This window comes from Patella vulgata, chromosome 6, assembly GCF_932274485.2.
Source record: "Patella vulgata chromosome 6, xgPatVulg1.2, whole genome shotgun sequence".
Classification (NCBI taxonomy): Eukaryota; Metazoa; Mollusca; class Gastropoda; family Patellidae; genus Patella; species Patella vulgata.
Genome location: NC_065884.2, coordinates 44988150 through 45004892, shown reverse-complemented (window position 1 = coordinate 45004892; position 16743 = coordinate 44988150). Strand labels below are relative to the sequence as shown.

At 31.0% G+C, this 16743-nt stretch overlaps 1 protein-coding gene across 2 annotated transcripts in view; it reads right to left on the bottom strand.

The window, feature by feature from the left end:
• The window catches only part of LOC126823633 (transcription factor egl-13), a 112286-nt gene that overhangs the window by 74284 nt on the left and 21259 nt on the right, over positions 1–16743 (bottom strand). For both annotated transcript variants that reach the window (XM_050552582.2, XM_050552583.2), the window contains one exon: positions 16411–16498. The gene's annotated coding sequence lies outside the window, so the exon portion shown is untranslated. The remainder of the gene's footprint in view (positions 1–16410; positions 16499–16743) is intronic.

The window sequence follows — 16743 nt, the reverse complement described above, 5'->3', positions numbered from 1 at the left end:
AATTGACTCATCAGTTGCCCTATTATCTGAAATTACAATCAATACTCTTCTGCCATTCCAATACCCACCCAATAGATAGGCCATTGTTTGCCAGCCAATTAGTGACAGTGATTTATTGCAAAAGGTGACGACTGAGAAAAATGCAATTATGAAAGTTGGTGAAAGATGGTCAAGACAAACCCCAAGTCGTAATGAATCAAACATAGCTGACAGAAACTGTCTCCCTCTTCAATAGACTTGCCAAACATTTTCAGCCCATTTCTGGTGGATTTTTCTAAAGGGACTTTTACTTCCAACTAACAAACAGTAAAAAACACAGATATAAATCTATTTTTATTCCTTGTAAAAGCATATAATGACCTGGCACAATTCTCTAGTGCCTACCATTACAGAAACAGTCCAATGACCGAACCTCAGATTTCTTTTCAAACATTGATTTAAGAATAATCAGACCAAACAAATTAAGATTTAATTATGCTTTTCAATTTCAAACCAATCCCTGCAAAACACAATTCATTAAAATTAGTTCAGACATTTCATCTTCCCACTTGTAAATTTTTACACAATAAATAAAACAGGTTGGGCTGCTGGGCAACAAGTGGTATTTTTGGTCACAGAAAAAGTCCATGACAAATGTTCTCCCTTCCCACCTATAACATACTGCAAAAGATTTATCATAAAAAACATTTTGCTCAAGCATAATATCTAAGATACACACAAAGATCTGTTTGATATAAAACGAAAAATAAAAACATATGAAAGAAAAACCTGTTAAGCCACTTGTAACAATATTCTCCTGCCAATATTTGGAAGATTTCCAGAAATCTTTAATCCCCAAAAATATTGTGAAACCTTGTATTTATCTAAACATTTCTCATACAAATTAGCCTTTTAATTATCACAGAGGTGTGTCAGCCTCCATAAACAATATAAATTTCTGACAATACAAAAAGAGAGTGGTGGCAGCAAGGCCTATAAACATGGAGCAAATAGACGGCAACAAGGATATCAAATAACTGTCGAGACAAGATGCCTTGGTTTCCAGTCAGTTCCCACCATCTTTTGTACAACTCTCTGCTTTATCACTGACCAGTAGCATGCACCATGAGGTGTCATTAAGATAAAGCTTATCAAAATTTGTAAACAAAGGCTGACTAATTATATTAGTGTTGATGCCAGCAGTAGCAGGAATAACATAAGTGCTTACATTTCATGTCTCATTACTATTAGCCTATAACTTCTAAATAAAATAAAAAATCATCAGATGTCTGATATACAAGATGGGTGTTTTTTAATATAACAAAAAAATTGAATTTAGCTCATATGTGCAATCTTTTATTGGAAACAATTTCAATAATGTTCCTGTAAATATGAAACCAAGCTCTACCAAAGAGGCCCAGAAACTGGTCAATGTTAAATGCAGGCTATTTTATAAATAAATAATTTAAAGATATCTTTGCAAAAGAAGCGAGCTAGGTACATCATATTAGACAAACTTGTGCGGCTAAAAATATTTTAACTGGTGGGATGTGGTACATGATCTATCTAAAATGAGATAATATACCTTTCATCATAAATCCACAGTTTAAAAAAATCGAGTTGCCATAAAACCCATCTACATTGAAATAGAAGAGTACAGCTAAATTATAAGTGCCCTATGTGTCCTTCTTACTTTAACTAGTTGCACTTTGAATTTCTTGATTTTGATGCTTCATGATTGCTTGTTAATATTAACATTGAGTATTAAAGTAATTGATATACAGTAATTATCTATCAGGAATATATATGTTCAATCTGCTTCTAAACTTGATACTTAAAATTTCACTTTATTTCAATAAGGAAATGTTTGCTAGAGCAAGCAGTGTAAAATGATCGAACTCGGCCTTTCAAAAATCAAGTTCCATGATTAGTCTGCTGTGGGGACTGAGGAGGTGTGTCTTCCTAGCCCTCTCCCACCCGCACCCGTCAACACCCTCTCTGGCTTCACTATTCCTTACAAGTGAATTTAATACTGGATGACAGATCAGAGAAATCTAGCCATATATTATGTATTAAAGTCTAACTTAATAAGACTGGAAACACACTTGTTCACTAGCCATATAAGTTTAAAAAGATAAATGGACATATGATATCAATATCATACACCATCTATCTTATCCTAAACATAAAAGTCAAACAGTACAAATCTATTTTCATCTGCATTAAATATGATCATAATTTGTTTTACCAAATACGATTAGGTACATTTGTTAAGATACACCTCTGAATAAACCAATTTAATCACTAATTCCAGAATCAGAGTACTGACTGACATGGGGTACAACTGGTCAAAAGATAGAATCAACAAATATAATCAATATTAACTAAAAGAACATTTCTTCTCTAAATATTAACTTAAGAATAAAGATTTCCTTTTCACAAATTATTACCATTTTAATTGCATTTCTATTTGTTTACCACTTTATACTGTTCTTATTAATATGAGCATTTATAGCAACAGTAGTGTGCTTTATATAACAGAAAATCGATCACATGACTTCCTCTTAGTGTCTAAGTGTAAAATACAATGCAATCGATTTTGAAAAAAGGTAAACAAATCACTAAAAACTAAAAGTTTATTTAAATCATTCTTCGTCATCTTTTCGAAGACTTCTTTTTTAAAATATAAGAATGTTCTGAAAGAATTTGAATTTGTAACTTTCACCTATCCTCATTGGTTTGGTTGGTGCCAAAAAGTAATATGTTGAACCCCATTTCAATTTCATTTGTTACTTTTCGAGTGTTCAATGAAACATTTGACATTGATATCAGACGATACATGTTTTGTTTTGTTTAAATGATCATACTAGGAGATGAACCCTATCCGTTTTGATCTATGGTTATCATTTTGTTCTAAAAGGGATAACAGTATATACTTTTAACTTAAAATAACTTGCTGTCAAAATATAAATGATTTAAATTTAGACTGGTGTTTATGTTTTATTCCACATATCATATATTATGTCATTGTTTTTATACTATAAATGTAGCGCTTGTAAATGACAATATTGATGTGCTGAGATTTCAAGATACTGAAGGTTAGATACATCAACTGCCAATATCGAAAGTTTTGTTTGGAACTGCAGATTGATGAGTTAGGCTATAAGATATTGGATACTCAAATCTTTATGTGATTTAATAGAGATATAAAGCTTACAAATAAAGTAATATAATGGACACATCTCCTGAGAGGCTGTTCCTGCTATTGTTATTCTAACAATAGAACCATCAGTAGCCATTTGTATAGTATTGATCAGTTGCAGAGGATTTGCTACAAAAACCAAATTACTTAGCACATCATGCGGCTCTATTGTCACAAGCTTTGTCAGAATGATACTTTCAAATCTGCAGGTCTAGCACGGAGCAAGTCGAGGGAATTTCCTCCGATCAATCACTCGGGTAACATTATTATCGGACATGACAGTAGTGTTTACCGACACTTAATTAATGTTCAGATACATCTCGCCTGTCGTGATTATGGGAGCTGCCATTGTTGTCAAATTATGCATCAGTGTGTGAGATTAAAGAGAAAGCGTAGTAGAAGAGATTAATACTGGCTTGTCAATTGACACTTGTGACAGAGATTCCATCACATCAACTTTCATCTCGCTCATCTTAAATCACCAATAATACAAGTACCTAGAAAACAAATAACCAGCCTAGTCTATTGTTCTCCCATTTCTCTACTCATCAAATGATCATCAGACTTTCACTAAGGATATTCATCTCAATATTACTACTGTAATAAATGATAAAAAAATGACTTGGGCATCTACTAACTATTTACTAAAGACAGCTACTAACTATTCTGGTGTTATTTTATAAATTTTAGACACTGTATTTACACATACACATTTCAAAATATGCTTTCAAATAAGCATTATTCTATACAATAAAGAGAAACAAGCCAACAGTGAGGCTGATGTCCCCCGCCGAAATCCAAAAATAAATAGAATTGATTGATTGTACATTTTTCATTTTGATCAATCAAATTGCTTATCGCTACTTAGTCTAAGCATAAAATTCACATCATCGAACTTAGTCAAGGTACTGATATAATGAATCTATACTCAGGAGTTTAATCGCTCTCACCCATTTAGAACCTTGGTCTCAAGCAATCAAATTGCTTATATCTGCTTAGCCTAAGTGGAAAATGCGCATGATCAAACTCTGTCAAGGCATTCACATAATAGACACCTATACCAAGTTTGAACATTCTACCTCAATTAGAAGGAGAGTTATTGTGTTCCAAACATTAGACTGCTGAACTTAATTCCCCCTCCCTCCTATAAAAAACAACAACATAAAAACAATCAATCATCTAATATTTTGCAAAAAGAATTCAGAACTTAAATCTTTTTATATGAACACTTCTTACTTCTTGGATGTTTTCATGAATCAGTTTAAAGGAGCTAAATAGCTAATATTTGGGACCGAGAAATTTACACAACTGGGCTGCAACACATATAATAATGTAATATGAATGTATATAAACTAATTTACATTTAATCGTTTCCGTTTTTACTCTAATTTCAAATCAGTTATGTTCGGCGAAATATGCCAGAAGTCTCAATCGAATGGCAATCTCTAGCATCTTGTTATTCCAGTCTACACTGATAGTATTTATTGTGCATGCTCTCCAGATAAGAATATGGCATCACCTTTTGACAAGACTTGTGCAATATGTTTAGCCTCGTTCTTTGAGTCCCTTGTTACAAGTGGCGCTGAAAGGCATTATGATACATGAATGGTACACGATTCGTGTACCAATGGTAAAATGTTTATTTTGTCCTAAATATTAGATATCGGAAGTCCATCTTTTCACAATAAGATCACAACATCAATGTTGATTTAAATTGACAAATAATTTGCGTTTTTAATGTCAAAGACTTTGGATGATACTGAGTTAGAGACTAATTAGCTACTTAATTCCTTGTTTTATAATATGTTATTTACATATTTACTAATTTCTCTGTTTCCTGAACCCTCCTGTTACAAATCTTATAGATCCAACATAACAGCAATACACATTACATGTGTTTAATAAACATAACACCAATACAGTCTTGTGTGATTTATAGATCCAACCATGGACCTTATGTTTAATAAACATAATACCAATACACATCTTGCCTGATTTATAGATCCAACATATTACCCATACACATCACGTGTTTAATTTCATACCAGTACACATCTTGTGTAATTTATAGATCCAACATATATATATCACGAATACACATCACATGAGTTTAATAAACCTAATACCAATACACATTGTGTGTGATTTAAAGATCCAATAAACATACTACCAATATACATCTTGTGTGATTTACAGATCCAGCATATTACCAATACACATGAGTTTAATAATCATAATACCAATACACATTTTGTTAGGGTTTTTTTCTTTAAAACTGGCATGTTAATTACCATTTCCCTTTCATATATCTGTCTGCGATATCACCTCGGTGGAAGCGGACGTAAAATACAACTAACTAACAACAACATATATCTGGAATCCTTTTTTTTTTTTGATAATATCATATTTTGTATAGAATAGACTTCATAAGCAATATACTATCAGATATATTTTATAAATTTACAATTGTGATAATTATAAAAATCTCTGTGTCATATTCCACTCAGGTTATCTAACATTTAATTAAGAATTCAAAATCTAAATATCAATGGTAGATAATTGCCCAGATTAACAAGAGACCCATAAAAAGAATGTAGCAACGATTACAGGTGGCGCAGGTTTTAGTCATTATCTCTCAGCAGAGCACGTCAAATGTTGTCAAATTTTTAATTTGTCATATCTTTGTAAATACTGAACTGAATTGAACTATTGTTGAAATGAAATTCCTTTTAGGGATATAACTTTCAGAATATTGTAGTTTGTACAGAATTCCATCATCCCTCAACAGCCTTCAGAGACTTTAAATACTTTACTTATCTGTGTTTGATCACATGGAGAATTTCTGTAAATATATTCAACACATCAATATTGAGATACCTTCCGAAAATGAATATCACAATGAAATCTTATATTATGAGAAAACACCGTGCACTTTTAATCAAAACTGTTATTCTTTCATTCAAAAGTCAAATATTTTCCTGTGATATTAGATGTCAGAGAGAGTGTTTGATAAGACAACGTAGGAAGCAAGTAATATTAATGTAATAAGGCGAGTAGAACAATGGTGGTCAAATTGTGAAGAAGAAGTATTATTAAGATGTTAGTGTCTGAGATTAGAAGAAGTTGATATAGTTAGAATGATTGACAGGAATCAATGGGAAGTGTATTGATATTAACTAATGACCACCATTGTTCAACTTCACTGATTTCCCCTTTCTATAATAAGCAATAAGGTTCATTGTGTTGGCCTTTCTACAACAAGGCAACACTATAATTAATATGTCTGTATTTGCTAGGTTTACATGACAGCATGAAAAGTTAACCACCTTCAAGTAAAATCTACTGGAATTGTAAGGTTTCAGAGGTTATTCACAATCATTTTGTATTGTAACAATTGGAAATAAACTGATGAGGGTACCTGTCGGTGTAATTTTGAACTGTGTGCTTCTTCTCTCTATATTATTGAGCTATCAATACCGATCTCTATATTTATGTTTACAGAATTTTTATATTTTATTTAAGTAGCTTTAATCTTATAACACTTGTCTTCTTTCCTTTTTGTTTTGTTTTTTTTAAATAAAAAGACGTTGTAATATCAAGATGATGTGAATAACAACTTCATCTATACCCATTGAACAATTCCTCTGATAAAACTTCCACAGGTGGGTAAGAAACTTATAATAATAAATGAAATGTCACTAGCTAATGTGATTCTGAAAATATCTGTAAAAAGAGGCAGAATTCTGCATGCGATCATGTTATGATAATCCAAAGGTTTCTTACTTTCAAATAATACAAACTATAAAATGATGAAATCATAGTTGTGACTTCAACAATGATAAAAAAAGGGCAAGTGACCAATCAGAATTGTTGAAATCAATACAATTTGTTCTTTCAAAAGGCTATACAAAGGTGGGCATATCAAATTTCCACTGAAACTTGACAAACTTCTATTGCACTAACAAGAATAAAATACTGGTCGGCATAACTGTGGAAACGATCATCCAAAATCTTTGGAAAACAATAGGTTTCTTCATCTAGACAACTCACACTTCTCAATATGGTACTATACATTTAATTTCAGAGCAACTATTAACAAATTTTGTAACAAGGGGAAACAATCCAGGAGTTAGCTGATGATCAGAAATCTATTTGTTGTCTTCCTCTTAATAATAGACATTTATTAAAAATTAACTGGGTTTTTATTCTCTGAAATGTAAACAAATCTGAAGATGCTTTAGAAAAACTCATTGATGATTGTTACCTCTATTGAGCTATCAAGATTTTGTAACAAAGAGATAATTGTGGATGTGATCATCAGAAATCGTTGAAAATCAACCGGGGCCCGTCTATTCAACAATTCAAACAACCCCCTAATTATCTTTTCATTATCATTTTTTTTTCTGAAAAATGCATTATAATTGCTATCATTATTATGGAACATTATAAAGGTTTTGTAACAATGAGCATTAACCCTCAATGCCATCTGAATTCATTGAATCAAAATTCAAGATGGCCCAAAGACTAATTGTCGCCTAAAGTTCCAGAATAGGCCTACTTATGTATATAGAGAGACATGGGTAGATATCTACAATGTGTAATGACCATAAAGTGTAGGCATGGTAATTCAGAATAAATGATTGTGGTTTTAATTTTATTTTATTTTAATTTCAAATCTCAACAAACTCCTTTGTGTATGAGATACCATAGAAGGGAAACTTTCTGGAGAAAGAGGGGTACATATTATGGAAAACAATCATGACATTAATACCCTATAAACACACAAATTTCTTCAAATAATGTAGCAAAGTTAATAAAGTGATTTCTCCAATAAATAACTTAACATATGATACTAATTAGAAAAAAAAGTTCCCATAGCTTCAGTTATTGTATAATTAGCAAAATAAAATGTTGTACTTAAAAACAAAGTTGATTCTATCACTACAAGATAAGATAGAACACTATTGACACTTGAACACGAAAACCAATTAGTAATTATTATTCATCAAAAAATTTACACCAGGGGCAAATAAGTGCAAATACAATACATTTACATTTTATAAACTCTTATTACTAGTTTATCAAATATAATATCATCTTTATTCTTATCCAAATTATCTGTAAAATTTTCTACTGAAATATTTGGAATAAGAAGTAAGTAATATTAGGTTTTATCAGCATTAAAGATTTGACAAGGATAGTGTACTTAGAACAAGCTAGCCAAGGTGTCAAACTGTTTACCAGAGAAAATAATTAGCATACAAGTTTATCTTAGACTTGTATACTAGTAGATTAACACACTCATTATATATTTCCCAAATATATTGTGTGAAAATCACATATCAAACCATCAATTTAAATATTCGACTTAAATTAAAAAAATAGCATTATAATATATATATTTTTTAAACTTTAAGATACATAATTGGAGATTAGATAAAGAGATGGTAGTTCTCACTATAATAGTTAAAAACTAGATAATGTAAAAGGATTTTGCTGTAAATTTTAGTCAAATTGGTTCACCCTGAACTGAGTAATTAGCGATTGAATTTTGGGCCTAGCCTCGATCATCATTACTAAAGTTGGTACGATAAAAAACATAGTCTCGATTATCCATTTTTTGATTTAATCAGAAGCAGCAGATCGGGTTCTAATCTAGTTGATTATGGTCTGGATAATTTAATAAAGTCTAATTAATAATTTAGATAACATTTCAGGCCTAAAGAAAGAGCTGCAATTGGCAGATTTAGCTCTTGCATAATGTATGTTTAATAAATCATTAAAAAACAAAAGTGTTTAAGAGTTTAAAATTTCTATGAAATTTCTAAGTATCTAATGCTTCTTGCCCGTATCTTAATTTATGTACCATTCATTGTTTTATTATTTAATATTTATGACCAACCTACTTGAAAGTAATTCAAAACAGGTAAATTAACGTTTCTATTAAATAAATCAATTAATGAATACTTATTAAGATAAATTCTGAATAATTAGTGATTCTGTTTAAACAATCAAATTAGTTCAACAATCATCAAACTACACTCATTCTACTAATTCATTTCACCAGCTAATTACTCTTAAAAATATATAAATCAACTAAATTTTGAGAAAAGAATAAATTAGTATGAAAGTTCTCAAGGTCTGTAACTCTAGTTTTTTTTTTAGAATGTATATAAATTGTATCTCCAATACTGTATAATTTTCAAGAAGTTAATATTTAGTATAAAACATTTATTATCTTATGTAAACTGTAAATATTAATAAATTATTCTGTAATCAAAATGGCTGCAGTCATTTACATAGTAACATATATTGATTTCTAATCACATTTATTAAAAGAAAGCATAGTTTAAAAGAAAGCCAGTAAATATTTTCAATAACTGAAAATTATTATGATTAATGTAAGTGTTTGCTGATAAACACTTGAGGGCTAATTGTTTGATTAATATGAAGTATTTCTTAGGGTGTAGTGATATTTACTGGCAATAGAAAATAATATAGTGTTCAGGGCAAAATTAACTTCTAATTAAAAGTATATTGTGATTAAGGAATTAAGATCAAAGGAGGTCATAATGATAGAATGAACTTCCTGTTATAGAGTTTTCTAATTTATGTCTAACTCAAGCCTGTGTGAAAACACATATTATTTGACGGCCAATTATTACCCGGGCAAATACATGATTATACTCATGAATAGTTCATTAATTATAAAGGCATTTTAATTATTAATAATGACTGGCATATTAACACAGTAAGTCTATGTTGATCTATTTCTCTAACAGATTAATAATTATATATCTACGATAATATCTATCTTTTTAAAATTATCTAATATCATCAACTTTTTATTACTTTTTTTGGATGAAAAATCTCTAATTATCGCTTTCAATAAAACAATAATATCTCATGCCGATGAATTTTTAATGAAAGAAATTTACATTATTGTGTAATTTGTCAATAAATTGAAATGTAATATGGACTCACCTTCTAATCTCTATGTAATATTCATACTGCAAGGATATCAAGAAAAGCATGTGACGTGTGGACAGATTTAAATGACGAGGATCATTTTCAAACCAGTTGATCAGGTTAAAGCTAGAAATATCGGCTTAAAACAATACTCGGCCTCTTGGACGCTGTCATGTGTGACTAATTACACACGCATGTGCATGTGTGTACTCTGCCACTAGTTGATTGACTGGGCCGAATCTAGACACTGGTCTCTTAGCACATCATTTCATTAAGCCACGAGTATTGACCCAAAAGGGACATTCTCCTATTCCCAATCTCTGATTGGGGTATGTCAACTTAACATGCAATGTGCTTCATTCATAATCGGTGGAACTCTAACAAATAAATCCTTCTACACATCCAAGAGCTAACAATGTTTGTTTTCCGTCATTAAGCGATAACAGGTCTTAACATACAGTATGTAGAGTATGGTAATACAGACTGTCAACAATAAAACAAAGGGAGTACTAAGTTAGAGTTTAGGAGGAGATAAGTGTTAGAATACAACAGAAAGTAGAAGAGAAAAGTGGCCAACCCTAGTTACAGTACACCAGCCTGGTATTGTCAATAAACCTATTGTCATGTGTCATTGACTTGACAATCTCATCTCATCAACTGCTAGAAGAGAACCTGATTAACAAAGATTTTTTACTCAAGCTTCTATTGTATTAGACTGGTGTGGTGGAACCATGGATATTTTTATAATTTAGTTATGCGGCCAGCGTTCTACAATTCTTTGCTTCGATTGAATCAGCCTGGATGTGTGCAAGAATACAATACTCACTTGTTAAATAAACTTAGCACACTTCTTCTGCGATACTACAGCCACTCATATTTCATACAAGAAGAAAAAGGCAATTGTCAAATATAACAGTTAATAACTTTTTTTCTCTCTGACAGCACTTGTCAGTGAAGAGCAATTTGAGGAATACTGAAAAAGGTTCTCACTACAAAAGGTTGCGGGGGGGCTATAGACCTATTTCTATTTGTTTGATGCTTCCATAGCTCTGTGACAGATAAGTCCTGTAGAAAATACCAGGAATAAGAAAACAAGGGTCTGTTCTATTGACAAGAATAAATGTGTTAAGATTTGATGGATATGTCATTCTTCTCCTCATTGTCTGGAGTACAGATCTGATAATCTAGCTATCTCCACCATGGAACATCAGCTTTAAATGTAGGGAAGAAAAACTGGACCACTTAGATAAAGAAACAAGAAAATAAATCAGGGTTTGAAAGATCTCTGGCTTGTAAAAAAAGATAAGAGATATCTCTGCTAAATCCATCAAAAATCTTTATTAATACTTATTTGTTTTTCTTATCTTGCTCACCAATAGTCACTAAAACATGTGAACACAATTGTTCAATTCATTTTTTGTGCTCCTGCATACTGTACAGGAAAAATAAACAAAGCCAACAAACAAATACTTGTGCAGGTCTGACTATATCAATCTTAAATGTATTTTTTCAAAGAGTTCAATTTCACATTTCTGCTACCATATTGCAATTTAAAGTTTCCTCTTTCCTCTTCACAAAATGATGATTTATTCCACATAATAAGATCTGTGATAGAGATGGGATGTACATGATTTATAATACTTTAACACATTATCATCTTTTGGAATTATATTAGGGGGGCTTTCCAGAGGTTAATGGAGGAATTTTTACAGCATAAATGGATTGGTCATAACATTTGGTCCCAAACAGACAAATAACTACTGTTTTTCTTTATATTGTCTACGTGCATACTTTATTCATCAGTACACGTGCAATGCCACTGTGATGCTTATATCCACAGATAAAAAACTTATCTTAATAGCTGTTTATAAAGTTTGATATGAGAATAACGTGATTTGTGTGCATTTTGACAAGAAATATATGTTGTAAGTGCAATAGACCAAAAGTTGTAAATACAATGTAGAAAAATCTTCTGATGAAAGAATGTTATGAAGAAGTTTCTTTCTAAATGTGTTCAACCCCATACACAATAAAACATAGTCTTGGTCCACAATTTACCAAAATTGATCAATCTAAATGTAAAGTTCACAATAGTGTTCTATTTTCTATTCATTAAATTTCACCATCATTTTTTTTTAGGCCAGTTAATGACAGAAGGACTACTAGTTCTATCCATTATGGCATCTAACCTGTTTTGGTTTGATCTAATCGACAAATAAGAGTTTACATATTGTTAAATTTAAATAAGCAAAATCATAATTTGCCTTCTGGCTATCATGACTTTAAACCTATCTCAAATAAATAAAAAAGTTTATTTGTTAAAATACAAATAACAGAAATGTTTCAAAATCATTTATATATAATTCAAAAATTTTGTCTTTGGTATTATAACAACAACTGACAGTTTATTCCTAAAAAATCTGTCATGGCGTTTATCATGTTTTGAAGAACATCTTAGTACAGTACTGAAAGAAATGATTGTAAGCGAACATAATATATTATAATAATTACCATAACCAATAACACATGCTATTATAGACAATGCTAGACAATAATCTCTTCAATTAAGTACTTCATAAAAAACAGGAGGATAGGTGAAACGCTTATGTATCAATTAATATGGTAGACATGAAGACTCCACTTTAAGGGGTGCCTTTGTGAAGCCTGGTGAAACAAAGTCAGCTTTTATTACTGGGTTAATTACATAGTTCAAATGATAATCTCTTGAAATCTTTTCATGATTCCTGACACTACTTCATAGCACCAGACTTGACCGCCAATAAATGTGGAGATTTTTAATTTCTGTTTATCTTTTACAATGAGATATTTAAGTAGCTAAACTTCTAAAAAATTAGTTATGATTTTAAATATTAACACATTATCAGTCAATTATTGCATCTTTTATCACTGCAGAATAAATTTTGTAAAAAAATTATGTGTTAGCAGAAATGTGTACTCTTTTAAGATTAAGATTGGACACCTTTGATATGGATAAAAAATAACAGTGTCAATCTAATTAAGTTTAAGCCAAAAATTCATAAACAATCTGACTTCTGCTTAATATTTTGAAACACAAAATTGGCCTTTCACATTTTAATACTTGACCTAAATGAAAGAAGTTTAGTTCTTTTAATTGAATAGATGATACAACAAATTATTGAACTGCATGTATGCTTTAAACATGAATAAATCTATCATAATTGGAGCCTCTCCTATCCCATAGTTATATCTGCTTCTTGAAAAAATAATTGGGATTTATAATCTATTATACCTTTAATATTCAAAACTCATTATCCTAAGCATGTCCAAATTTTTAGTTTTTGAATGACTGATTACAGTCGTAACAGCAGAGCTCATGGTAATTGTTTCTCCAGATTTGAAAATCAATTAGACAAGCTTCTTTATAATTAAATTTAATCTTAACAAGCCATTTCATAATTGTGCCGTGATATATTATTTTCTGCTTTAACGATTACAGGCATGGAATTGTACTCAACTTTAAAATAACCGGAAATGCACACAAAAAGCTTCAGTAAAAATAATTAATGATTTTTTTAACAATATTGTTCAACGCATCCTACATGATGAGGTAAATTATAAAGTTATTTGTTTTTACCAGAAAATATACAAAGAGCATACTGTCAAATATTCCATGCCATTTCTATAAAATTATGAATGGTAGAAAGTTCTAATAAAACTAATATTCTCCTATTATAATTTTTGTTGCAAATTTAGATTTTTGGTGTGGTTTTCCAGGGCTGTAAATTTTTCTTTTCATCAAACTACTTTTAACTTGTAATAGCTTGTAATAAACTGTATATCAAATTCTGAGAATCAAGAAATTTCAGGAATTTTGAAGACAGATTTAAGAAGCTACCATTTAATTGTTGATTGTTTCGCAACATTTATTATATAAACAGACTCTAAATGATACTGAAATAGCTAAAAGTCCTTCTTGTCAAACATTCTGCTTCTTCTCATACATTATCACTGTCTTTCCTTATGAGCTTTCAGAGAGACAGACTCTTAGTAGGCATAAAAATTACCAGACAACTTGTAGATATGTTAACTTAATGTATCCCTTACAATATTAAAAACATATAAATCATGTCCTGTGAAAATAGAATGAGAAAATAATGAACTAGGGCATATATGTTGTTATCCTGAAAATGTCTTGACTTCATTTCTCTATCATAAATCTATGAATATTGTCATACTTCATGTTTATCATTCCAAACAGTTTAGATTTTAATTAGTGATGATGAATAAATAAAAATGGCAAAGATTCATATAAATTGCTGTTGTGTTTATGAATTATTTTTCAGTTCAATTTGTTCCTTCAAAAAGATACTCTTCCCAAACAGATAGAAACACCAAGAAATCTTCCTGAAAAATGCATAATGGATTTGTTCCTTACAATTCCACAGTCATCAAATATTATGTAATTCAGTATTTATTTCTTTTACTTGATTTATGGGATATTGTTTTCCTAAAGAAATTGAATCAAACTACAATTTGATCAAAATTGTTCACACTTTTACTTCTATAAATATCTTTTAAAAAAACAACGGCCAGGAATGACTCCAGAATACCCCCTGACAAATACTGTCATTTCAGGACTAACATATGGTTCAATTTTATTTCAATAATTTGCTTGCAAGTATGGGTCTTTAGCTGTGGGAGGAAACTGGGCGATCCGGTGAAAACACACAAGGTTGGACAGGCGACCCTACTTCTTGTCACATACAAGCGAGGAATTGAAACCATGCCATTAGCCTCAATGACAGACATTCTGATTTCACGTGTTAAACCACTAGACCACCCATGCCCAACCCCCTACTTTTCTGCACCAGCAGACCTACTGCTGTTGTCTTTTAAAGTCTACAAATCAAATTCTGTATTATATTGCTGTCCAATACACAAACAATTTCAGAAAGAGTTACCGTAAATGCCTCCTTCGATCACCTCCATGGTGGACATCGCATCATATTTTTCACATGCTGGTAGATACATAATACAAATCTCAGAACTTAAAAGAATGCCACAACCATTGACTTTCTTCAATCAATCTAATATAGAGACTAATAAAAACCAAGACAATGCAGAAATTTATTCAGTTCGCACAGAATCAGCTAATGCTCCCATTTCAATGCACTATTTTTGAAATTTTGCAAAGACCCAAGTGTTTTAGGTGCAAGGCAATAAAGCATGATTCAATCAAACAATTCTTTACTAAGTACAATAGTAATCTATCTCTCTTGTCTCCCAATAAATTAGTGTATTTCTCTTAATCAATGTTCGACCATTTAAATAACTTTGAGTCAACAATTCATCAAAGAAACCATTGATCATATTTCCAAGCAGCATCAATAACTTCTGTTGTTAGGTAACACTATTGTCTGAGAAATTGCCTGATGTAATAGACAAAAATCTAATTTTTCTAATTACAATAACAACAATTCAACTCAAGTTCGATAATCAAATTCTCATGCTATTGATAGTTTACGATAGTAATTGAGGGGTAAATCAAATCATATTAATGAGCGCCTGTTTAAAATAACAGTTATACCAGCACTCTATAGCCTTGTTTTCCACTCAGCGTGTGCAATTCTCACCCAAAACCACTGTTCAAAGGAATGTTATATTTACTATATTCGTGAGAACGATCAAAAATCATAGAATTCATAATTGATTTTCAAGATTTTCATAATATCTAATTTCTATTCCTTTCTTCCCCTGGACTTGTTCCCATCTGTGAAGAAGGCTCTATTGTTTTTCCAGACAGCCACTTCAAAGACCAATCCCAAATGAGTTTTCAAATTGGAACATGGAAGAAAAATACTTTTGTAGAAGAATGGTAAATTAGGCAATAAAATACTAACAAACTTGCTATCAATAAAACACCCTTAGGTCTTGGCCATAGCCTGCATAAAAAGCCACAAACAGAAAAAGTGAATTTTCATGTAAGACTAAATTAGAATTAAACCAATGAGGCTTGTTGAAATTTTGTTAGTGAACAGAGCCTATGTGGAAGATTAAATTCTTTTTTTCTGCACGACTGCATCTTCCTTCATTGGATGATAAAAACACAAAAAGCTTTCCTTCTCTTGTTGCTATTACATGGCACCCAAATTTGACAGGTTGCCACAGTAACGGCACAAGAATGACAAAGGTCTGTTAAATGTAGGGACATGTGAAGTTTTGACATCCATTGATTGCAATGAAGAGGAAATGAAGCTCACAATAAAAGGACTACTCACCGATGAGATTTTCTTGGAACAGTCCAATTCCACTATGGCAATATTCATTGGATACCTCTCTTTTTGTTTCCTTTCAATTGTACTCTGTCTAAAATAGAATTGAAGCACTAATGAAAGAATAGCAAGCTCTTTGCATCATGAAGTCTTATTTCACTCTTCAAAACTCAATGATTCAGTTGGGTTTCAAGACAGACCCATCTTAAAGAGAAAAGAAGCAATTTTTATATCATTGCATTTGTTTGAAAAGTAGTTCATATATCATATTAATATCATTAGATTAGTTCCTATATTAATTTGTTAGTATCATTAGATTAGTTCCTACATTAATTCATT